The sequence below is a fragment of the Oncorhynchus tshawytscha genome, unplaced genomic scaffold (genome assembly GCF_018296145.1).
Source record: "Oncorhynchus tshawytscha isolate Ot180627B unplaced genomic scaffold, Otsh_v2.0 Un_contig_919_pilon_pilon, whole genome shotgun sequence".
Lineage (NCBI taxonomy): Eukaryota > Metazoa > Chordata > Actinopteri > Salmoniformes > Salmonidae > Oncorhynchus > Oncorhynchus tshawytscha.
In genome coordinates, this window is record NW_024609510.1 from 111,112 (window position 1) to 137,500 (window position 26,389).

General features: G+C 45.4%; 1 protein-coding gene across 1 annotated transcript in view; it reads left to right on the top strand.

The window, feature by feature from the left end:
* Positions 1–26,389, top strand: part of LOC112241756 (homeobox protein Meis1) — a 90,609-nt gene that overhangs the window by 40,558 nt on the left and 23,662 nt on the right. The window lies entirely within an intron of this gene.

Below are 26,389 nucleotides of genomic sequence, written 5' to 3' on the forward strand. Positions count from 1 at the left end.
AGAGAAAGAGAGAGAGAGAGAGAGAGGGTATGAATGGATAGAGAGAGAGAGAGAGAGAGTATGAATGGATAGAGAGAGAAAGAGAGAGGGAGAGAGAGAGTAGGAATGGATAGAGAGAGAAGAGAGAGAGAGAGAGTAGGAATGGATAGAGAGAAAAGAGAGAGAAAGAGAGAGAGAGTAGGAATGGATAGAGAGAAAGAGAGAGAGAGAGAAGAGAGAGAGAGAGAGAGAATAGAATGGATAAAGGGAGAGAGAGAAAGAGAGAGAGAGTAGGAATGGATAGAGAGAAAGAGAGGAGAGAGGAAGAGAGAGAGAGAGAGGAGGAGAGAGAGAGTAGGAATGGATAGAGAGAAAGAGAGAGAGAGAGAGAGAATGGAGAGAGAGAGAAAGAGAGAGAGAGTATGAATGGATAGAGAGAGAAAAGAGAGAGAGAGAGAGTAGGAATGGATAGAGAGAGAGAGAGAGAGAGAGAGAGAGAGAGAGAGAGAGAGAGAGTAGGAATGGATAAAGGAAGAGAGAGAGAAAGAGAGAGAGAGAGTAGGAATAGAGAGAGAGGAGAGAGAGAGAGGAAGAGAGAGAGGGAGAGAGAGAGAGAAAGAGAGAGAGAGAGTAGGAATGGATAGAGAGAGAAGAGAGACAAGAGAGAGTAGGAATGGATAGAGAGAGAGAGAGAGAGAGAGAGAGAGAGAGAGAGAGAGAGAGAGTAGGAATGGATAAAGGGAGAGAGAGAGAGAAAGAGAGAGAGAGAGAGAGAGTAGGAATGGATAAAGGGAGAGAGAGAGAAAGAGAGAGAGTAGGAATAGATAAAGGGAGAGAGAGAAAGAGAGAGAGAGAGAGTAGGAATGGATAAAGGGAGAGAGAGAGAGAGTAGGAATAGATAAAGGGAGAGAGAGAGAAAGAGAGAGAGAGAGTAGGAATGGATAAAGAGAGAGATGGCGTGGTGTGTGACTACCCCCTTCTTTTCTGTGATGACTAATGGTCTGGGCGGCCAAGCGCGATCTGATTGGTGGCTCTAATGAGCACATTCTGTGCTCCAGCTCCTCTGACCCTTGACCTTTATTGACCAAACTGACACTTCATTTTTCATGTACTTCCAATTATATGACCGGCTCCTAATATTGGGCACTCCTCCTCTTCTTCTCTTCTTCTCTTTCTCTCTATCTCTCTTTTTCTCGACTTTATCCACACTCTCTCTCTCTCTCTCTCTCTCTCAATTCAATTCAATTCAAGGGCTTTATTGGCATGGGAAACATGTGTTAACATTGCCAAAGCAAGTGAGGTAGACAACATACAAAGTGAATATATAAAGTGAAAAACAACAAAAATGAACAGTAAACATTACACATACAGAAGTTTCAAAACAATAAAGACATTACAAATGTCATATTATATATATATATACAGTGTTTTAGCAATGTACAAATGGTTAAAGGACACAAGATAAAATAAATAAGCATAAATATGGGTTGTATTTACAATGGTGTTAGTTCTTCACTGGTTGCCCTTTTCTCGTGGCAACAGGTCACAAATCTTGCTGCTGTGATGGCACACTGTGGAATTTCACCCAGTAGATATGGGAGTTTTTCAAAATTAGATTTGTTTTCGAATTCTTTGTGGATCTGTGTAATCTGAGGGAAATATGTCTCTCTAATATGGTCATACATTGGGCAGGAGGTTAGGAAGTGCAGCTCAGTTTCCACCTCATTTTGTGGGCAGTGAGCACATAGCCTGTCTTCTCTTGAGAGCCATGTCTGCCTACGGCGGCCTTTCTCAATAGCAAGGCTATGCTCACTGAGTCTGTACATAGTCAAGGCTTTCCTTAATTTTGGGTCAGTCACAGTGGTCAGGTATTCTGCCGCTGTGTACTCTCTGTGTAGGGCCAAATAGCATTCTAGTTTGCTCTGTTTTTTTGTTAATTCTTTCCAATGTGTTAAGTAATTATCTTTTTGTTTTCTCATGATTTGGTTGGGTCTAATTGTGCTGTTGTCCTGGGGGTGTGTTTGTGTTTGTGAACAGAGCCCCAGGACCAGCTTGCTTAGGGGACTCTTCTCCAGGTTCATCTCTCTGTAGGTGATGGCTTTGTTGTGGAAGGTTTGGGAATCGCTTCCTTTTAGGTGGTTATAGAATTTAACAGCTCTTTTCTGGATTTTGATCATTAGTGGGTATCGGCCTAATTCTGCTCTGCATGCATTATTTGGTGTTCTATGTTGTACACAGAGGATATGTTTGCAGAATTCTGCGTGCAGAGTCTCAATTTGGTGTTTGTCCCATTTTGTGAAGTCTTGGTTGGTAAGCGGACCCCAGACCTCACAACCATAGAGGGCAATGGGCTCTATGACTGATTCAAGTATTTTTAGCCATATCCTAATTGGTATGTTGAAATGTATGTTCCTTTTGATGGCATAGAATGCCCTTCTTGCCTTGTCTCTCAGATCGTTCACAGCTTTGTGGAAGTTACCTGTGGCGCTGATGTTTAGGCCAAGGTATGTATAGTTTTTTGTGTGCTCTAGGGCAACAGTGTCTAGATGGAATTTGTATTTGTGGTCCTGGTGACTGGACCTTTTTTGGAACACCATTATTTTGGTCTTACTGAGATTTACTGTCAGGGCCCAGGTCTGACAGAATCTGTGCATAAGATCTAGGTGCTGCTGTAGGCCCTCCTTGGTTGGTGACAGAAGTACCAGATCATCAGCAAACAGCAGACATTTGACTTCGGATTCTAGCAGGGGGCCGGGTGCTGCAGACTTTTCTAGTGCCCGCGCCAATTCGTTGATATATATGTTGAAGAGGGTGGGGCTTAAGCTGCATCCCTGTCTAACCCCACGACCCTGTGTGAAGAAATGTGTGTGTTTTTTGCCAATTTTAACCGCACACTTGTTGTTTGTGTACATGGATTTTATAATGTCGTATGTTTTACCCCCAACACCACTTTCCATCAGTTTGTATAGCAGACCCTCATGCCAAATTGAGTCAAAGGCTTTTTTGAAATCAACAAAGCATGAGAAGACTTTGCCTTTGTTTTGGTTGGTTTGGTTGTCAATTAGGGTGTGCAGGGTGAATACATGGTCTGTTGTACGGTAATTTGGTAAAAAGCCAATTTGACATTTGCTCAGTACATTGTTTTCATTGAGGAAATGTACGAGTCTGCTGTTAATAATAATGCAGAGGATTTTCCCAAGGTTACTGTTGACACATATTCCACGGTAGTTATTGGAGTCAAATTTGTCTCCACTTTTGTGGATTGGGGTGATCAGTCCTTGGTTCCAAATATTGGGGAAGATGCCAGAGCTAAGTATGATGTTAAAGAGTTTTAGTATAGCCAATTGGAATTTGTTGTCTGTATATTTGATCATTTCATTGAGGATACCATCAACACCACAGGCCTTTTTGGGTTGGAGGGTTTTTATTTTGTCCTGTAACTCATTCAATGTAATTGGAGAATCCAGTGGGTTCTGGTAGTCTTTAATAGTTGATTCTAAGATCTGTATTTGATCATGTATATGTTTTTGCTCTTTATTCTTTGTTATAGAGCCAAAAAGATTGGAGAAGTGGTTTACCCAAACATCTCCATTTTGGATAGATAATTCTTCATGTTGATGCTTGTTTAGTGTTTTCCAATTTTCCCAGAAGTGGTTAGAGTCTATGGATTCTTCAATTGCATTGAGCTGATTTCTGACATGCTGTTCCGTCTTTTTCCGTAGTGTATTTCTGTATTGTTTTAGTGATTCACCATAGTGAAGGCGTAGACTCAGGTTTTCCGGGTCTCTATGTTTTTGGTTGGACAGGTTTCTCAATTTCTTTCTTAGATTTTTGCATTCTTCATCAAACCATTTGTCATTATTGTTAATTTTCTTCGGTTTTCTATTTGAGATTTTTAGATTTGATAGGGAAGCTGAGAGGTCAAATATACTGTTAAGATTTTCTACTGCCAAGTTTACACCTTCACTATTACAGTGGAACGTTTTACCCAGGAAATTGTCTAAAAGAGATTGAATTTGTTGTTGCCTAATTGTTTTTTGGTAGGTTTCCAAACTGCATTCCTTCCATCTATAGCATTTCTTAATGTTACTCAGTTCCTTTGGCTTTGATGCCTCATCATTGAGTATTGCTCTGTTTAAGTAGACTGTGATTTTGCTGTGGTCTGATAGGGGTGTCAGTGGGCTGACTGTGAACGCTCTGAGAGACTCTGGGTTGAGGTCAGTGATAAAGTAGTCTATAGTACTACTGCCAAGAGATGAGCTATAGGTGTACCTACCATAGGAGTCCCCTCGAAGCCTACCGTTGACTATGTACATACTATGTCTCTCTCTGTCTCTCTCTCTCTCCCTCTCCCTCTCTCTCTCCCTCTCTCCTTCTCTCTCTCTCTGTCTCTGTCTCTGTCGCTGTCTCTGTCTCTCTCTCTCTATCTTTCCCCCCTGTAGGATTTTGCTTGTTTTGTTGGAGTTCATTAGAGGATAAAATAGGAGTGAGATAAAAATAGTTTGTGTGTGTGTGTGTGTGTGTGTGTGTTTATGTGTGTGAGATAGAGAGAGAGGGTATGTGTGTATGTACAGTATCTATTCATTGTGGACGATCCTGATGCGCTACACAAATGTAAATGCCGGTGGTAGTTTATAATCCCAATAAGTTTATTCTGATCTTTTCTGTGAAAAGCACCCTGCTCCCACTCACTCTGTTACTCTCAGCTCTATGTTTCCTTTCCTTACCTTTCTCTCTCTCTTGCTTTCATCCTCTCATTTCTCCTCCCCCTGCTCCCTTCCTTTCTTGTCTTCCACCCACCCACCCACCCACCCAGTCTCTCTCTCTCTCTCTCTCTCTCTTTATCTAACATTCTCTCTCCCTCTCCTGCCTGCCTCTTTCCCTCTCTCCCAGTCCCTCTCTCTCCTCCTCTTTCTCTCTCTCCTGGTTGCTCTCTCCTTCTCTTTCTCTCTCTCCCGATCCCTCTCTCTCCTCCTCTTTCTCTCTCTCCCGGTCCCTCTCTCTCCTCCTCTTCCTCTCTCTCCTGATCCCTCTCTCTCCCCCTCTTCCTCTCTCTCCTCCTGTCTGTCTCAGATTGCTTCCTCACTGACCTTTCTATATGGGCGCTGCTCTTCCACTTGCTTTCACCCCTAATATAACACAGCCAGTCTCTCAGTCTCCCCTCACTGCCTCCCCTCCGCCTGCCTGCACAGCTAATAAACACTGCTATCCCTTCTCTCTCTCTCTCTCTCTTTCTCGCTTCTCTCTCCCTCTCTCTCTCTCTCTCTCTCTCTCTCTCTCTCTCTCTCTCTCTTTGTCTCTCTCTCTCTCTTTGTCTCTCTCTCTCTGTCTCTTCATTCTCTGCATCTTTTAATCCATCCTTCCTCTCTCTCCATCCTCTCTCCAGCATAAAGAAGCTGTGACAGGCTCTTGCCTTTAAACTAGTGGAAGCTATAGTGCCCTCTATAATTTAAATAAGTAGAAGCTAAACTCTAGATGCTCCAAGCCTCTTCCTTAGTGAGGCTTATGTCCCAAAAACATGCTCTCCCCTGGCCTGCTGGATCCTAGGGTGGCTAACCAAGGGTTTACCATCAGCTGTTACATATAACCAATTGTATTTATCTGCCAATTAAGTTGACATTTTAGCTATGCTGTGCTGTTGTTACACTTAGGAAGTATGTTAAGCAAACATCATTATAATGTGTTAAAATAGTACCACATAACCATTGTAGGTATTTGTCATTTAAGCCTACATTTTAGTTAGCCTCTATGTCTGGTGAAACAGCCCATAGTGTGGGATTATAACCAGTAACAATAATACCAATACTATGACTCATGTTATTATCTCCCCAATAATGATAGTTATACAATATGTTAGCATTCTGTTAGCATTCTGTTAGCATGTTGTTGATCTTCAACCACATGGTGTTTTCCAGCTCTGGATTCCATTCCTAACCAGAAACGAGGGAGGATCACATTTGTCTCACACATGTCATTATATCAGTCCTGGGTGTCTTCCTCCCTGAAGGAAAAATGGCAAAAACATCAATCTCTCTCTTTTTTTCTCTCTTGCTCTCTTTCTCTCTCTCTCTCTCTCTCTCTCTCTCTCTCTCTCTCTCTCTCTCTCTCTCTCTCTCTCTCTCTCTCTCTCTCTCTCTCTCTGTCTCTCTCTCTCTCTCTCTCTCTCTCTCTCTCTCTCTCTCTCTCTCTCTCTCTCTCTCTCTCTCTCTCTCTCTCTCTCTCTCTCTCTGTCTCTCTCTCTCTGAAGGAAAAATGGCAAAAACATCTCTCTCGCTCTCTCTCTCTCTCTCTCTCTCTCTCTCTCTCTCTGAAGGATGGTCACTCTACAGTACACAGAAACAAACCGGAGCAGAGTCAGATCTCAGAGGAGGCTGTATGGTTAATTAAGCTCTAGCTATTAGTGGTACTGTTTGGAGGGGTTTATATGCGCTGGCCCTGTGTTTCTGAAGGGCAGCAGCTCTGGGGGGGGGGGGCGCTGTGTGGTATTGTGTCTTGGATCCCACTTTGGCAGACTCAGAGGGTGCAGAAAATGAGAAAACGAACAGATCGTTAGTCTCTTCGTACTCAGTAGAGGAGCCAGTCACTCTGTGTGTTCCAAATGGCACCCTATTCCCTATATAGTGCACTACTTTAGAGCAGGGCCCTATTCCCTATATAGTGCACTACTTTAGACCAGGGCCCTATTCCCTATATAGGGCACTACCTTCGACCAGAGCCCTATTCCCTATATAGTGCACTACTTTAGACCAGGGCCCTATTCCCTATATAGTGCACTACTTTAGACCAGAGCCCTATTCCCTATATAGTGCACTACTTTAGACCAGGGCCCTATTCTGAAGGGCAGCCTATATAGTGCGCTACTTTGGATCCCACTTTGGCAGACCAGGGCCCTATTAGTCCCTATATAGTGCACTACTTTAGACCAGGGCCCTATTCCCTATATAGTGCACTACTTTAGACCAGGGCCCTATTCCCTATATAGTGCACTACTTTAGACCAGGGCCCTATTCCCTATATAGTGCACTACTATAGACCAGAGCCCTATTCCCTATATAGTGCACTACTTTAGAGCAGGGCCCTATTCCCTATATAGGGCACTACCTTCGACCAGAGCCCTATTCCCTATATAGTGCGCTACTTTAGACCAGGGCCCTATTCCCTATATAGTGCACTACTTTAGAGCAGGGCCCTATTCCCTATATAGTGCACTACCTTCGACCAGAGCCCTATTCCCTATATAGGGCACTATCTTAGACCAGGGCCCTATTCCCTATATAGTGCACTACCTTCGACCAAATCAAATCAAATTTATTTACATAGCCCTTCGTACATCAGCTGATATCTCAAAGTGCTGTACAGAAACCCAGCCTAAAACCCCAAACAGCAAGCAATGCAGGTGTAGAAGCACGGTGGCTAGGAAAAACTCCCTAGAAAGGCCAAAACCTAGGAAGAAACCTAGAGAGGAACCAGGCTATGTGGGGTGGCCAGTCCTCTTCTGGCTGTGCCGGGTGGAGATTATAACAGAACATGGCCAAGATGTTCAAATGTTCATAAATGACCAGCATGGTCGTATAATAATAAGGCAGAACAGTTGAAACTGGAGCAGCAGCACGGTCAGGTGGACTGGGGACAGCAAGGAGTCATCATGTCAGGTAGTCCTGGGGCATGGTCCTAGGGCTCAGGTCCTCAGAGAGAGAGAGAGAGAAAGAGAGAATTAGAGAACGCACACTTAGATTCACACAGGACACCGAATAGGACAGGAGAGGTACTCCAGATATAACAAACTGACCCTAGCCCCCGACACATTAACTACTGCAGCATAAATACTGGAGGCTGAGACAGGAGGGGTCAGGAGACACTGTGGCCCCATCCGAGGACACCCCAGACAGGGCCAAACAGGAAGGATATAACCCCACCCACTTTGCCAAAGCACAGCCCACACACCACTAGAGGGATATCTTCAACCACCAACCTACCATCCTGAGACAAGGCTGAGTATAGCCCACAAAGATCTCCGCCATGGCACAACCCAAGGGGGCGCCAACCCAGACAGGATGACCACATCAGTGAATCAACCCACTCAGGTGACGCACCCCTTCCAGGAACGGCATGAGAGAGCCCCAGTAAGCCAGTGACTCAGCCCCTGTAATAGGGGTAGAGGCAGAGAATCCCAGTGGGAAGAGGGGAACCGGCCAGGCAGAGACAGCAAGGGCGGTTCGTTGCTCCAGAGCCTTTCCGTTCACCTTCCCACTCCTGGGCCAGACTACACTCAATCATATGACCCACTGAAGAGATAAGTCTTCAGTAAGGACTTAAAGGTTGAGACCGAGTTTGCGTCTCTGACATGGGTAGGCAGACCGTTCCATAAAAATGGAGCTCTATAGGAGAAAGCCCTGCCTCCAGCTGTTTGCTTAGAAATTCTAGGGACAATTAGGAGGCCTGCGTCTTGTGACCGTAGCGTACGTGTAGGTATGTACGGCAGGACCAAATCAGAGAGATAGGTAGGAGCAAGCCCATGTAATGCTTTGTAGGTTAGCAGTAAAACCTTGAAATCAGCCCTTGCTTTGACAGGAAGCCAGTGTAGAGAGGCTAGCACTGGAGTAATATGATCAAATTTTTTGGTTCTAGTCAGGATTCTAGCAGCCGTATTTAGCACCAACTGAAGTTTATTTAGTGCTTTATCCGGGTAGCCGGAAAGTAGAGCATTGCAGTAGTCTAACCTAGAAGTGACAAAAGCATGGATACATTTTTCTGCATCATTTTTGGACATAAAGTTTCTGATTTTTGCAATGTTACGTAGATGGAAAAAAGCTGTCCTTGAAATGGTCTTGATATGTTCTTCAAAAGAGAGATCAGGGTCCAGAGTAACGCCGAGGTCCTTCACAGTTTTATTTGAGACGACTGTACAATCATTAAGATTAATTGTCAGATTCAACAGAAGATCTCTTTGTTTCTTGGGACCTAGATCAAGCATCTCTGTTTTGTCCGAGTTTAAAAGTAGAAAGTTTGCAGCCATCCACTTCCTTATGTCTGAAACACATGCTTCTAGCGAGGGCAATTTTGGGGCTTCACCATGTTTCATTGAAATGTACAGCTGTGTGTCATCCGCATAGCAGTGAAAGTTAACATTATGTTTTCGAATAACATCCCCAAGAGGTAAAATATATAGTGAAAACAATAGTGGTCCCAAAACAGAACCTTGAGGAACACCGACATTTACAGTTGATTTGTCAGAGGACAAACCATTCACAGAGACAAACTGATATCTTTCCGACAGATAAGATCTAAACCAGGCCAGAACTTGTCTGTGTAGACCAATTTGGGTTTCCAATCTCTCCAAAAGAATGTGGTGATCGATGGTATCAAAAGCAGCACTAAGGTCTAGGAGCACGAGGACAGATGCAGAGCCTCGGTCCGATGCCATTAAAATGTCATTTACCACCTTCACAAGTGCCGTCGCAGTGCTATGATGGGGTCTAAAACCAGACTGAAGCATTTCGTATACATTGTTTGTCTTCAGGAAGGCAGTAAGTTGCTGCGCAACAGCCTTTTCTAAAATTTTTGTGATACCAGAGCCCTATTCCCTATATAGTGCACCACCTTCGACCAGGGCCCTATTCCCTATATAGTGCACTACCTTCGACCAGAGCCCTATTCCCTGTATAGTGCACTACCTTCGACCAGAGCCCTATGGGGTAGTAGTCAATAGTTGTGGTCTATGTAGAGGACAGGGCCCTATTCCCTATATAGTGCACTACCTTCGACCAGAGCCCTATTCCCCATGTAGTGCACTACCTTCAACCAGAGCCCTATGGGGTAGTAGTCAATAGTTGTGGTCTATGTAGAGGACAGGGCCCTATTCCCTATATAGTGCACTACCTTCGACCAGAGCCCTATTCCCTATATAGTGCACTACCTTCGACCAGAGCCCTATTCCCCATGTAGTGCACTACCTTCAACCAGAGCCCTATGGGGTAGTAGTCAATAGTTGTGGTCTATGTAGAGGACAGGTTTCCGTCCCTGTCTGATACTGTTCAGTCTCTGTTCCCCGGGTATTGAGTTCCAGCAGTGGTCTGTGTGGATTGGTACGGACAGCCTCTTGGCCACTCAAACGCCCAGGTGGTGGATTAAATATACAAAAACACTAAGGGGGCTAGGAGTGAAGGAGACACAGAGAGGTAGCTAGCTATGCTAACTAATTGACAGCTAGTATTAAATAAACAAAAACACTAAGGGGGCTAGGAGTGAAGGAGACACAGAGAGGTAGCTAACTATGCTAACTAACTGACAGATAGTATTAAATAAACAAAAACACTAAGGGGGCTAGGAGTAAAGGAGCCACAGAGAGGTAGCTAGCTATGCTAACTAACTGACAGCTAGTATTAAATAAACAAAAACACTAAGGGGGCTAGGAGTGAAGGAGACAAAGAGGTAGCTAGCTATGCTAACTAACTGACAGCTAGTATTAAACTATAACACTTAGGGGACTAGGAGTGAAGGAGACACAGAGAGGTAGCTAGCTATGCTAACTAACTGACAGCTAGTATTAAATAAACAAAAACGCTTAGGGGCTAGGAGTGAAGGAGCCACAGAGAGGTAGCTAGCTATGCTAACTAACTGACAGCTAGTATTAAACTATAACACTTAGTGGGCTAGGAGTGAAGGAGACACAGAGAGGTAGCTAGCTATGCTAACTAACTGACAGCTAGTATTAAACTATAACACTTAGGGGGCTAGGAGTGAAGGAGACACAGAGAGGTAGCTAGCTATGCTAACTAACTGACAGCTAGTATTAAACTATAACACTTAGTGGGCTAGGAGTAAAGGAGCCACAGAGAGGTAGCTAGCTATGCTAACTAACTGACAGCTAGTATTAAATAAACAAAAACACTAAGGGGGCTAGGAGTGAAGGAGACAAAGAGGTAGCTAGCTATGCTAACTAACTGACAGCTAGTATTAAACTATAACACTTAGGGGACTAGGAGTGAAGGAGACACAGAGAGGTAGCTAGCTATGCTAACTAACTGACAGCTATAGCTAGTAAACTATAAACTTAGGGACTAGGAGTGAAAACAGAGAGGTAGCTAGCTATGCTAACTAACTGACAGAGGGAGCTAGGAGTGAAGGAGACACAGAGAGGTAGCTAGCTATGCTAACTAACTGACAGCTAGTATTAAATAAACAAAAACACTTATTAGTGGGCTAGTAGTGAAGGAGCCACAGAGAGGTAGCTAGCTATGCTAACTGAAAGAGTGAAGAAAAGGAGAGATAGAAATAGAGAGGGAGACTAGAGATATAAATAGAGACAGACGGATAGCGATATATTAATATAAAGTGAGAGAGAAAATAGAATATAGAGAGAAGAGAGAGAGAGAGATATATAACCCAACAGAGAGGAGAGATGTGAGAGAGAGATAGAGAGATAACCCAAGATAGAGGGGATATATATAAGAGATAGAGAGAGAGATAGAATATAACAGAGAGAGAGAGATATATATAACCCGAGAGAGAGAGATATAGAACCCAACAGAGAGGGAGAGAGAGAGAGAGATAGAGAGAGAGATATAGAACCCAACAGAGAGGGAGAGAGAGAGATAGATAGAGAGAGAGATATATATATAACCCAACAGAGAGGGAGAGATGTGAGAGAGGGGAGTCAAATCCACGTCTTTCCCTCACTTTCCAGGGGCTGAGGTGATGACTGGTAACATTAGATATGAATCACAAATTATCCAGGTCTGCTTCCAAATGGCACCCTATTCCCTTAATAGTGCACTACTTTTGACCAGTGTCCGTAGGGGATCCCATATGGCTCTGGTCAAATGTAGTGCACTATAAATGGAATAGGGTGCCATTTTTGGGCACCCCAGGACTACTTGTTCAGAGTAGAGTAGATAAACAGATATACAGTGAGTGGGCCAAGTCAAACAGTGTCCCGGTAGGATTTGTGCTATTGTCTGAATACATTTACACTCTGAGGAAGAACAAACGACAGCCTACATATTCTAGATTCTAGACTAGATCTGCAGAAGGGATGTGGTGCTGTGTGTGCGTAACAGCAAACACTGAACAGTAAACAGTAAACACTGAACAGTAAACAGTAAACACTGAACAGTAAACAGTAAACACTGAACAGTAAACACTGAACAGTAAACAGTAAACACTGAACAGTAAACACTGAACAGTAAACACTGAACAGTAAACAGTAAACACTGAACAGTAAACAGTAAACACTGAACAGTAAACACTGAACAGTAAACACTGAACAGTAAACACTGAACAGTAAACACTGAACAGTAAACACTAAACAGTAAACACTAAACACTGAACAGTAAACACTGAACAGTAAAACAGTAAACACTGAACAGTAAACACACAGTAAACAGAACAGTAAACACTACAACAGTAAACACTAAACAGTAAACACTGAACAGTAAACACTAAACAGTAAACACTGAACAGTAAACAGTAAACACTGAACAGTAAACACTGAACAGTAAACACTGAACAGTAAACACTAAACAGTAAACACTGAACAGTAAACACTGAACAGTAAACACTGAACAGTAAACACTGAACACTAAACACTGAACACTAAACACTGAACAGTAAACACTAAACACTGAACAGTAAACACTGAACAGTAAACACTGAACAGTAAACACTGAACAGTAAACACTGAACAGTAAACAGAGCTCTCTCCTCTCTGCTCAATGGTGGTGTGGGTGGATCATTATTTTGTTCCATTGATCAGGATGGAGAGAGCGACTGCGGTTATCGTCCCTCCATCCCTCCATCAGCCCCCGGTGACCTCACAGCCCTCAGTCAAGGTCAAGCTCTTGCTCTCTGTGTTCTCATTGGCCAGTGTCCAGGTCCAGGGTGGGCAGACAGCCGTACAGACAGGCACGTCAGCCAATCAGCATTCGGCAGTGAGCCCAGAGACCAATCAGTTCGCTTCACGTGGCCCTCAAAGTCAAACCGATTAATTGGACCGATTGTCCAGCAGACTGAAAGAGAGTAGTTTTCTCACTTATAAACACTTTGAGTGTGTGTCTGTGTGTGTATATGTGTGTTTGTCTGTGCATGTAGCTGTGTCTGTGTGTGTATCTGTGTGTGTGTATCTGTGTGTGTGTGTGTGTTTGTGTGTGTGTGTGTTTACATTTGTGAGTGCCTCTCTAGAAGGCCTTTAACTTGTAGCAGTCTCTGCCAACACAACTCCACTGTGAGAGAGGGAGGGAGAGAGACGGAGAGCTTCGGTCTGCCATTCTGTGTGCCAACACAGCTCCACTGTGAGAGAGGGAGGGAGAGAGACGGAGAGCGTCGGTCTGCCATTCTGTGGTCACATCCCACCCATTCAACTGTCTGTGTTCATCAACTCAAAAGTCCTAGTGTTTAAGTAACAAACCAGGACGATTATACAGGACATTGACCAGAGAAACCAGCTGCTAGGAAATGTGTGTGTGTGTAGGTGTTTTTGTGTGTTGTGCGGATGTTGTGTAGACGTGGTTAAGCAGGAGTCAGTGTAATGGTTTTACTGGTGTCCAGTTTGCAGTGTAATCTGGTTATAGTGGGAGACTGAGATGATAAAAGGTGTGTGGCTTTTGATATAGTACCATAGGGCTGCTGTTACCCTGTGTGAGTGTGAGTGTGTGTGTGTGTGTGTGTGTGTTACCCTTTAATAGAGCAGGCGGGGGAGAGTGGGAGAAGGGGGAGAGGGAGGGGGAGAAAGAGAGAGGGACGATATGATCTCAGAGTGATGCTGTGAAAGCATTTTGAAGCTGGAAAGAGAATGAAGAGAGACAGACAGAGAGACAGAGACAGAGAGACAGAGAGAGTGAGTGAGTGAGTGAGTGAGAGAGAGAGAGAGAGTGAGTGAGAGAGTGAGTGAGAGACAGTGAGAGAGACAGTGAGTGAGTGAGTGAGTGAGTGAGTGAGTGAGAGAGAGAGACAGTGAGAGTGAGAGTGAAAGAGAGGTTATCAGTGATAAGTGCTATAGTGAAGTGTTGTTAGGTTGGAGAAAAAATGACTATAGTCTCTAGACAAGCAAGGACAGGACAGGATAGGACAGGATAGGATAGGACAGGATAGGACAGGACAGGATAGGACAGGATAGGACAGGATAGGACAGGATAGGACAGGGCAGGATAGGATAGGACAGGATAGGATAGGACAGGACAGGACATGATAGGACAGGATAGGACAGGACAGGGCAGGGCTCTACCAGTACAGAGAACATCCCCCTTTGCCTATGCTTCAGAACCTAAAAGTTGTGCATCTTGATTGTTGACCGATGACCAGTCATCAGTATTGGCTCGGCGGGTAAATCCAGATTAGAGACCGGAAATACCTTGTTTCGTTTCTTCCAGTTTTGCCTGTCTGAACCAGCTCAAACAGAGTACAGCGACACTTATCATCCTTTTTTTCTACTGTGTTATTGACTTGTTAATTGTTTACTCCATGTGTAACTCTGTTGTCTGTTCACACTGCTATGATTTATCTTGGCCAGGTCACAGTTGCAAATGAGAACTTGTTCTCAACTAGCCTACCTGGTTAAATAAAGGTGTTCTCAACTAGCCTACCTGGTTAAATAAAGGTGAAATAAAATAAAAATAAAATAAATAAAGATAAAAAATCCTTATAAAACACTGATATCTACTACTGACTCATCTACCTGCCTGTTTTCATGGATCATTTTCCTGCTTCGTCAAGTTTGGGTGGTTGTTGGCTGTATGTCTAACGATCGGCAGCTGTAACATCGCACTGCCTTCAATATTATGGGATGAAGATGTAGCGTATATCTGGCAGGTTGATTTGTGAGGATGAGGATGTAACGTATATCTGGCAGGTTGATTTGTGAGGATGAGGATGTAACTTATATCTGGCAGGTTGATTTGTGAGGATGAAGATGTAACGTATATCTGGCAGGTTCATTTGTGAGGATGAAGATGTAACGTATATCTGGCAGTTTGATTGGTGCGGATGAAGATGTAACGTATATCTGTCAGTTTGATTGGTGCGGATGGAGGGCTTCCCCAGCTGCTATTGGCTGCTAATAGGAATGACTGTCAGCTCCAAATGCAGGTGTAAAACACTGTTTATGTCTGTAGCCTCTCTTCTGTTTCTCTAAATGCATCAGTGTTCACGGCTGTAATGACAGACTAAAGTAGCGATTCTGTGTGCAGATGAGTGTGTGGTGTGGTGGGAGAGTGTGGTGTGGTGGGGTGAGAGGATGAAGATGGTGGGGTGAAGATGTGTGGTGTGGTGGGGTGGGTTGAGTTGGTGTGAGGTGGGAAGATGGTGTGGTGGGATGGGGTGGGGGGTATCTGGCAGGTTGATGGTGTGGTGGGGAGGGTGTGGTGGGGTGGGCAGTTTGGTTGGTGGGGTGGGAGGGCTTCCCCAGCTGGTATTGGCTGTGGAATGACTGTCAGCTGTGGTGGGGTGGGACCGTTTATGTCTGTGGTCTCTTCTGTTTCTCTAAATGTCAGTGGGGTGTAATGACAGGTGTGGTGGGATTCTGTGTGCAGTGGTGTGGTGTGGTGGGAGAGTGTGGTGTGGTGGGGTGGGAGAGTGTGGTGTGGTGGGGTGGGGGTGTGGTGTGGTGGGGTGGGAGGGTGTGGTGTGGTGTGGTGGGAGAGTGTGGTGTGGTGGGAGAGTGTGGTGTGGTGGGAGAGTGTGGTGTGGTGGGGAGTGTGGTGTGGTGGGGTGGGGAGTGTGGTGTGGTGTGGTGTGGTGGGGTGTGGTGTGGTGTGGTGGGGTGGGAGTGGTGGGTGTGGTGGGGTGGGAGAGTGTGGTGTGGTGTGGTGGGAGTGTGGTGTGGTGTGGGTGGTGTGGTGTGGTGTGGTGTGGTGGGAGAGTGGTGTGGTGTGGTGGGGTGTGGTGTGGTGGGTGGGAGGTGTGGTGGGGTGGGAGAGTGTGGTGTGGTGGGGGTGGTGGGGTGGTGGGTGTGGTGTGGTGTGGGGGAGAGTGTGGTGTGGTGGGGGTGTGGTGGAAGGGTGTGGTGTGGTGGGAGAGTGTGGTGTGGTGGGGTGGGAGGGTGTGGTGTGGTGGGAGAGTGTGGTGTGGTGGGGTGGGAGTGTGGTGTGGTGTGGTGGGAGTGGTGTGGTGTGGTGGGTGGGAGTGTGGTGTGGTGGGAGAGGTGGTGTGGTGTGGGGAGTGTGGTGTGGTGTGGTGGGAGAGTGTGGTGTGGTGGGAGAGTGTGGTGTGGTGGGTGGTGTGGTGTGGTGGGAGAGTGTGGTGTGGTGTGGTGGGAGAGTGTGGTGTGGTGTGGTGGGAGTGTGTGTGTGGTGTGGTGGGGAGAGTGTGGTGTGGTGGGAGAGTGTGTGTGGTGTGGTGGGAGAGTGTGGTGTGGTGTGGTGGGAGGGTGGTGTGGTGGGGTGTGGTGTGGTGGGAGAGTGTGTGGTGTGGTGTGGTGGGAGAGTGTGGTGTGGTGGGAGAGTGTGGTGTGGTGTGGTGGGAGTGTGGTGGTGTGGTGGGAGAGTGTGGTGTGGTGTGTGTGGTGTGGTGGGAGTGTGGTGTGGTGGGAGAGTGTGGTGTGGTGGGAGAGTGGTGTGGTGGGAGAGTGTGGTGTGGTGGGTCGCATGTCAAAAAGTTTGAAAACCACTGGGATCCATGATAGTGGCAACAAACGGTAGGCCACAGTATTCTACTTTGTGTTGTTTATTGGTAATAAGTGCAGCATTTATTCCAGATCAATATAGTTTCCCCATCAGATGATGCTAATATAGTTTCCTCATCAGATGATGCTAATATAGTTTCCCCATCAGATGATGCTAATATAGTTTCCTCATCAGATGATGCTAATATAGTTTCCCCATCAGATGATGCTAATATAGTTCCCCCATCAGATGATGCTAATATAGTTTCCCCATGAGATGATGCTAATATAGTTTCCTCATCAGATGATGCTAATATAGTTTCCCCATCAGATGATGCTAATATAGTTTCCCATCAGATGATGCTAATATAGTTTCCCCATCAGATGATGCTAATATAGTTTCCCCATCAGATGATGCTAATATAGTTTCCCCATCAGATGATGCTAATATAGTTTCCCCATCAGATGATGCTAATATAGTTTCCCATCAGATGATGCAGTTTCCCCATGATGATGCTAATATAGTTTCCCCATCAGATGATGCTAATATAGTTTCCTCATCAGATGATGCTAATATAGTTTCCCCATCAGATGATGCTAATATAGTTTCCCCATCAGATGATGCTAATATAGTTTCCCCATCAGATGATGCTAATATAGTTTCCCCATCAGATGATGCTAATATAGTTTCCTCATCAGATGATGCTAATATAGTTTCCCCATCAGATGATGCTAATATAGTTCCCCCATCAGATGATGCTAATATAGTTTCCCCATCAGATGATGCTAATATAGTTTCCCCATCAGATGATGCTAATATAGTTTCCCCATCAGATGATGCAGCTTTCCCCTCTTCACCCAGCGGTTGCAGGAAAATGTTTTTGGGATGAGCAAATTTCCCCTAAAAGGTCTGTGCACAGCCTTGACTGTGTGTGTGTGTGTGTGTGTGTGTGTGTGTGTGTGTGTGTGTGTGTGTGTATGAAACACTACATGTAAAATACTAGCCTATAGTGTGGTAACAATCGTGTGGTCCCCAGTAACAGTTTGTTTGGCTTTTCTCATGGACACCTCATCTCTCATTATGGACACCTCATCTCTCATTACGGACACCTCATCTCTTCTCAGGACATCACTATCAGTGTTTACCTAGGGAAAAAATGCCTAGGCGGCCAAACGTCCAATCACAGTTAAGCTCTCACCCCCTCAATCAAGAGGGATAGTTTGCTTAGTTTACGACCTCATCCAATCTCAGTAGCAATGCATCAACCAACTAAACATGCAGGCACTTGCCTCTCACGCGGAAAGTGATGGCCACCAATAGCTTTATTGGCCCGGCCAGCTGATAAGCTGACACGTAAGCTGCTTTGGGCTGACTGGGAACACTGAAAAAGAGGAAATGGTTTATAGTTCCCACACAGAGAGGGCTAGTTTACCTTTAGGATTAGATCTGTGTCATCAGCCACTCAGACCATGTGGGAATAGAGTAAAGAACACAGGCAAACAAACCAACCCCCCTTCCCCTTTCCCCTGGAGGTAGCTGGGTCTGTCTAGAGTGGATCCCTCTTAACTCACACACTATGACCATGTGAACCTGGAGTTAGCTGGCCCTGTCTCTTCGTTCTCTCTCTCACTCTCTCTCTCTCTCTCTCTCTCTCTCTCTCTCTGTAGGCTTGGTGTCATGTTTGTATTGAGGGCAGGCACCCTCTCTTCTCATCTCTTCTCCTCTTCTCTCTCTCTCTCTCTCTCTCTCTCTCTCTCTCTCTCTCTCTCTCTCTCTCTCTCTCTCTGTAGGCTTGGTGTCATGTTTGTATTGAGGGCAGGCACCCTCTCTTCTCATCTCTTCTCCTCTTTATCTCTCTCTCTCTCTTTCTCTCTTTCTATTTGTACTGTCTCTCTCTCTCTCTCTCTCTCTCTCTCTCTCTCTCTCTCTCTCTCTTTCTATTTGTACTGTCCTCTCTCTCTTCTCTCTCTCTCTCTCTCTCTCTCTCTCTCTCTCTCTCTCTCTCTGTCTCTCTCTCTCTCTCTCTCTCTCTCTCTCTCTCTCTCTCTCTCTCTCTCTCTCTCTCTCTTTCTCTCTTTGTATTTGTACTGAACCCTCTCTCTCTCTCTCTCCTCTCTCTCTCTCTCTCTCTCTCTGCTCTCTCTCTCTCTCTCTCTCTCTCTCTCTCTCTCTCTCTCTCTCTCTCTCTCTCTCTCTCTCTCTCTCTCTCTCTCTCTCTCTCTCTCTCTCTCTCTCTCTCTCTCTCTCTCTCTCTCTGTCTTGGTGTCTCTGTATTCTCTCCTCTCTCTCTCTCTCTCTCTCTCTCTCTCTCTCTCTCTCTCTCTCTCTCTCTCTTTATCTCTCTCTCTCTTTCTCTCTTTCTATTTGTACTGTCCTCTCTCCCCCTTTCCCTCTCTCAATTATGTGTGAATATGCTTTATTTGCTTGACCAAACATATGCAAGTATTGCCAGAGCGGTTACAGCATATTGTTGTGCACAATTGCCATAAAACTGCATATTCATTCACCACATGGCAATACAGTCACATGTTAGGACATGTTGCACTGCCTCTCTTCCTTCTATCCCTGTCTTTTAGTGTCATCACTTGTTCAGGCTTGGACTATGTTGGTTGAAGGCAAACTTATTTTCTAAAAAAGTAGTTAGCTAGTTTTTGTCTAGCTTAGCTAGCTAGTTTCTTTTCTAGTTAGGCTAGCTGGTTTTTGTCAAGCTTGGCTAGCTAGTTTCTTTTCTAGTTAGGCTAGCTTGTTTTTGTCAAGCTTGGCTAGCTAGTTTTTTGTCTAGCTTGGCTAGCTAGTTTTTTGTCTAGCTTGGCTAGCTAGTGTTTGGTTTGCTAGTGTTTGGCTAGTTTGGCTAGCTAGTGTTTGGCGAGCTAGTTAGAGTCCGTTTTTGGCTAGCTAGCCAGAGTTTGTTTTTAGCTTGTCATTGACTAGCACACTAAGGGAGAGTACACTACAGATGAGTTCATTTGAAATCAGAGGATGAGACACGGCTCATTTAGCAGAGTGTAGCTGTGCAAGTGGGAGTGGAGTGTAAATGTATCTTTAGCTGCTAAGCTATAATTGTGGTTTGTTAATGATGTAGATACATTCTCTGGAGATGTTTACAGGAAGTCTTCGTCTGCTTCCAAAATGGCACCCTATTACCTGCAGAGTGCACTACTTTTGACCAGGGCCCATAGTAGGGGATAGGGTGCTATTTAGGATGCAGGCCTTGTTTTAATTGAATTCCCCAGTAGAGCTTCTCCCTTCACCAACAACTAATTACTACTGGTTGTAGAAGTTAGCATCATCTCTGTTAATCTCCTTGTAAAGTTGAGGAAACCATATGAGTTTAGTTACTACATGGTGTTAGCAGTTAGCATCATCTCTGTTAATCTCCTTGTAAAGTTGAGGAAACCATATGAGTTTAGTTACTACATGGTGCCAACGTTACAAACCAATGAGCTTCACTCACTGAAGTCAGAATAGGTTTTGGATTTCGATAATTTCATAATGCGTTGGCTGACTTTGATCGTATCAAAAGGTCTATGATTTGTAAGCAATAGAAAATATGCTTAGACATTAATGCATACTGCAAACTTTAAAGACACTTGAATTAATATATGACTGAAAGAGCTGTTGTGGCCTGGTATAATATGCTGGTAGGGTGGAGCTTCTTTCTCTCCAGGGGAAAGAATGAAGACACACCAGAAACTCACCACAGAAATGACAATTTAGTCTCTTCTTTAGTCTCTACACTCTACACACACACACACACACACACACAGAACACTACCCAAAGTTCCGCTAGCCTGAAGAAGAGCTGATTCTGAGGCCCAGGAGGCATACATGTTATCCAACTGTTCAGGACCTGATATCACCCTGAGAGATACACTTTGACCTGAACCACTGGCTGATATGGAGAGAGGAAGGGAGAGATGGAGGTGGAAGGGAGAGAGGGAAGGAGAGAGGGAGAGAGGGAAGGAGAGAGGGAGAGAGGGGGGAGAGGGAGAGAGGGAAGGGGAAGGGGAGGGAGAGAAGGGAGAGATGGAGGGGAAGGGGAGAGAGGGAGGGAGGAGAGAGGGAGAGAGAGGGAAGGAGAGAGGGTGGGGGAAGGGAGAGAGGGAGAGAGGAAGGGAGAGATGGAGGGGGAAGGGAGAGAGGGAAGGAGAGAGGGAGAGATGGAGGGGGAAGGGAGAGAGGGAAGGAGAGAGGGAGAGATGGGGGAAGGGAGAGAGGGAAGGGGAGAGGGAGAGTGGAAGGGAGAGATGGAGGGGGAAGGGAGAGAGGGAAGGAGAGAGGGAGAGATGGAGGGGGAAGGGAGAGAGGGAGGGAGAGATGGGGGAAGGGGAGAGGGAGGGGGAGAGGGAGAGAGGGAAGGAGAGAGGGTGGGGGAAGGAGAGAGGGAAGGGGAGAGGGAGAGAGGGAAGGAGAGATGGGTGGGGGAAGGAGAGAGGGAGGGGAGATGGGGGGGGAGGGGAAGGGGAGAGAGGGAGAGGGAAGGGGAGGGTGGGGAAGGAGAGAGGGAAGGAGAGAGGGAGGGGGAAGGAGAGATGGAGGGGGAAGGAGAGGGAGAGATGGGGGGACGGGAGAGAAGGAAGGAGAGGGAGGGAGGGAGAGGTGGAGGGGGAAGATAGAGAGTGAAGGGGAGAGGGTGGGGGAAGGGACAGAGTGAAGGGGGGAAGGAATGGAAAGAACAGTGGCAGGAGCGTAAGGATAGTAGCTGTAAACAAACAGGGTTCTAGTACGTCTCTCATTACATCTGCCCTGTTGTTTAACACACACACACACACACACAGAGTTATTTAAGGAGATTAACCGAGTCATCCTACGCTTGTCAGCTAGTGCAGGGAGTTTATAAAATCCTCTTTCCAAAAAGCCCATTTCAACTATAAACCAATGTATTAAGAGTATTCTCTTTTTAATATATTTGATTATATCAGGAGATGTGGCGTGGTTGAGTAAAAACACAAACACTCCATCTAGCTGTGTACCAGGACTGATGATCCATCGATTAGAGAGAGAGAGAGAGAGAGAGAGAGAGAGAGAGAGAGAGAACAACACTCCTCTCTCCACAAAGCACTAGCATGCCGGCTGTATTTAGTTTATTAGCAGTATGACAGTGGTAGGAGTCTCAGCTTAAAGCCACCAACAGCATAGCCCTAATTTTAGCCTCCAAAGAGGATAAGGTTTAAACAGGCCCTGCTGCTAGTATGGGCCATATGGTCGTCTGACGATAACATTGTGTCAGGAATATTTATCTTTCCCCTCTAGATATTTGTGGTTTCAGCGTTGGTCTGAAGTAGAGTGTGTATTTATATGTATAAATGCGCTGATAAATTAACGGTTGTGGCGTTATCTGAGGGGAACTGGGGATCTAGATGTTGGACTGGTGAGACTAGTAGACTGTCCTGTAGTAAGGTTGGGCGTTATCTGAGGGGAACTGGGGATCTAGATGTTGGACTGGTGACACTAGTAGACTGTCCTGTAGTAAGGTTGGGCGGTATCTGAGGGGAACTGGGGATCTAGATGGGACTGGTGAGACTAGTAGATCTGAGGGGGAATCTGGGGTCTAGATGTTGGACTGGTGAGACTAGTAGACTGTCCTGTAGTAAGGTTGGGCGTTATCTGAGGGGAACTGGGGTCTAGATGTTGAGACTAGTAGACTGTCCTGTAGTAAGGTTGGGCGTTATCTGAGGGGAACTGGGGTCTAGATGGGACTACACTGAGACTAGTAGACTGTCCTGTAGTAAGGTTGGGCGTTATCTGAGGGGAACTGGGGATCTAGATGTTGGACTGGTGAGACTAGTAGACTGTCCTGTAGTAAGGTTGGGCGTTATCTGAGGGGAACTGGGGGTCTAGATGTTGGACTGGTGAGACTAGTAGACTGTCCTGTAGGAACTGGGGGTCTAGATGTTGGACTGGTGAGACTAGTTGTCCTAAGGGGGCGTTATCTGAGGGGAACTGGGGGTCTAGATGTTGGACTGGTGACACTAGTAGACTGTCCTGTTGGGGGTTATCTGAGGGGAATCTGAGGGGAACTGGGGATCTAGATGTTGGACTGGTGAGACTAGTAGACTGTCCTGTAGTAAGGTTGGGCGTTATCTGAGGGGAACTGGGGGTCTAGATGTTGGACTGGTGACACTAGTAGACTGTCCTGTAGTAAGGTTGGGCGTTATCTGAGGGGAACTGGGGGTCTAGATGTTGGACTGGTGAGACTAGTAGACTGTCCTGTAGTAAGGTTGGGCGTTATCTGAGGGGAACTGGGGGTCTAGATGTTGGACTGGTGACACTAGTAGACTGTCCTGTAGTAAGGTTGGGCGTTATCTGAGGGGAACTGGGGGTCTAGATGTTGGACTGGTGACACTAGTAGACTGTCCTGTGGGGGTAAGGTTGGGCGTTATCTGAGGGGAACTGGGGGTCTAGATGTTGGACTGGTGACACTAGTAGACTGTCCTGTAGTAAGGTGGGCGTTATCTGAGGGGAACTGGGGGTCTAGATGTTATCTGAGACTAGGGAACTGGGCGTTATCTGAGGGGAACTGGGGGTCTAGATGGGGTCGTTATCTAGGGGAATGGGGACTAGATGTTGACTGGTGACACTAGTAGACTGTCCTGTAGTAAGGTTGGGAACTGGGGGTTATCTGGACTGGGGAACTGGGGGTCTAGATGTTGGACTGGTGACACTAGTAGACTGTCCTGTAGTAAGGTTGGGCGTTATCTGAGGGGAACTGGGGGTCTAGATGTTGGACTGGTGACACTAGTAGACTGTCCTGTAGTAAGGTTGGGCGTTATCTGAGGGGAACTGGGGGTCTAGATGTTGGACTGGTGACACTAGTAGACTGTCCTGTAGTAAGGTTTGGCGGTATCTGAGGGGAACTGGGGGTCTAGATGTTGGACTGTTGACACTAGTAGACTGTCCTGTCGTAAGGTTGGGAGGTATACAGACATTCATACCGTCATAGCGTTTCTGTATCAGGGTAGACGGTACTACTGGAAAATGCCCCATTTATTTATGACCCACAAAACAATTGACACAACAGGGATGTTGCTCCAGGAAGGGATGGAATGTCTCTGCTGTGACCAATAAGCTTGGATCTGGACATCTAGCCACTTAGCAAGTTAGCAAACCGTATATAGACTTGTTTATACTGTATTATTGACTGTATGTTTGTTTTACTCCATGTGTAACTCTGTGTCGTTGTATCTGTCAAACTGCTTTGCTTTATCTTGACCAGGTCGCAATTGTAAATGAGAACTTGTTCTCAACTTGCCTACCTGGTTAAATAAAGGTAAAATAAATAAATAAATAAATAAATAAACATGCATAGCTGGAGCGCTGAGCTGGATATCATTTATTAGACACATCTTAGATGTATTATAGTTATACTTATACCCCCCATGCTCCAAAAATAAATATACATTTAAATAATATATATATATATTTATTTTTTCAACAGTTTTGCCAAATCCTACCCCGGTATACGGTATGAACAACATATGGCTCCAGCCTATCTGGTAGTCTTATCTCTCTCTCCTGCCATCCACTGCCTTTAGTATAGTGTGTGTGTGTGAGTGTGTGTGTTACTTAATCTCATTCATTTCTGTCCATTTTTAAACATGTAAATTCACCCAGACGAATAAGAATGAAGCGCTCCCTCTTCCTCTCTCTCTCTCTCTCTCTCTCTCTCTCTCTCTCTCTCTCTCTCTCTCTTCAATTGAAATAATTCAATTTGGACACGTTTGGAATCCTCTCTGGCTTAACCCATTATGCGTGAAAACCCCTAACAAAGACCAGGAGAATTTACCAGGCCGGTTTGTGAAATGGCACTGTTGGAAAGCCAATTTCATGCATTCAAACACCACCAAATCTCCATATGGGGAGAATCAGCATCTCTTTCTGCCGTTCATCAACCCTTCTATATTTGTCACCCAGAGCTCTAGAAGGGCCAGAGGGGCTGTTTGTAGGACATCAGCCCCAGAAAGGGTGAGGACACTGGGACAAGGTTGATCTGATTTGCCCCCCCCCCCTAGATTGGGCTGGAGGGTTGGAGGTAAGATGGTCAGTAGAGAGGCTCGGGGTAGGCTGAGTCAACAACGTGCCAAAAGCTTGACCTGAGACTGACCCTTCCTCAACTATCCTCCCCTCCAGGCCTCCTGACATGGATACCTGTACTGCTTCCCAAATGGAGCTCTATTCTTTATGTAGTGCACTACTTTGGATCAGAGCGCTAATGAAAAGCAGTGCACTACACAGGGAATAAGGTGCCATTTGGGACACACTCTGTTGTGATAAAGGGGATTTGGGGCCAAAGAAATAAACACCCATTAAAGCTGTTTCCCAGGTCAAGAGAAAGAAAGGGAGAAACATCACAAACAATGTTTTACCTTTATTTAACCAGGCTAATCAGTTAAGAATTATTAGTTATTTTCAATGACAGCCTAGGAACAGTGGGTTAACTGCCTGTTCAGGGGCAGAACGACAGATTGGTACCTTGTCAGCTCGGGGATTTGAACTTGCAACCTTTCAGTTACTGGTCCAACACTCTAACCACTAGGCTGCCTGCTGGTTACTGGTCCAACACTCTAACCACTAGGCTACCCTACCGCCCCACATGGAAGGAGGGATGGACAGAAGGGGTTGAGGGGGTTAGATGATTGTGTGTGTTTGTTTTGAATGTGCATGTGTGTTTGATATTCTTTTTTAAAATTTAACCTTTATTTAACTAGGCAAGTCAGTGAAGTGCAAATTCTTATTTTATAATGACGGCCTACACCAGCCAAACCCGGACGACGTTGGGCCAATTGTGCACCGCCCTATGGGACTCCCAATCACGGCCGGTTGTGATACAGCCTGGATTCAAACCAGAGTGTCTGTAGTGACGCCTCTAGCACTGAGATGCAGTGCTTTAGACTGCTACGCCACTCGGGAGCCCTGATAAACACACACACACACACACACACACACACACACACACACACACACACACACACACACACACACACACACACACACACACACACACACACACACACACACACACACACACACACACACACACACACATACTGTACACGTGCACACACACACTTTAAACACACACTTTAAACACACACTTTAAACACCCACTCTTAGCTGTTATCTGATCCCTCCTTGTTAGCTCCAAGCCAGTGAAACTCAAAGAGAAGCAGGGAGACCAAACAGGTGAGGTCCCTCTGTGATAACCTACTACTAACCCTGACCTCTGATATAAACACTACAATATAGAGGTACTACTACTAACCCTGACCTCTGACCTCTGATATAAAGTTACAGTATAGAGGTACTACTACAAACCCTGACCTCTGACCTCTGATATAAAGTTACAATATAGAGGTACTACTACTAACCCTGACCTCTGATATAAAGTTATAGTATAGAGGTACTACTACTAACCCTGACCTCTGACCTCTGATATAAAGTTACAGTATAGAGGTACTACTACAAACCCTGACCTCTGATATAAAGTTATAGTATAGAGGTACTACTACTAACCCTGACCTCTGACCTCTATAAAGTTATAGTATAGAGGTACTACTACTAACCCTGACCTCTGACCTCTGATATAAAGTTACAGTATAGAGGTACTACTACTAACCCTGACCACTGACATAAACGCTACAGTATAGAGGTACTACTACTGACTCTGACCTCTGATATAAAGTTACAGTATAGAGGTACTACTACAAACCCTGACCTCTGACCTCTGATATAAAGTTATAGTATAGAGGTACTACTACTAACCCTGACCTCTGACCTCTGATATAAAGTTATAGTATAGAGGTACTACTACTAAC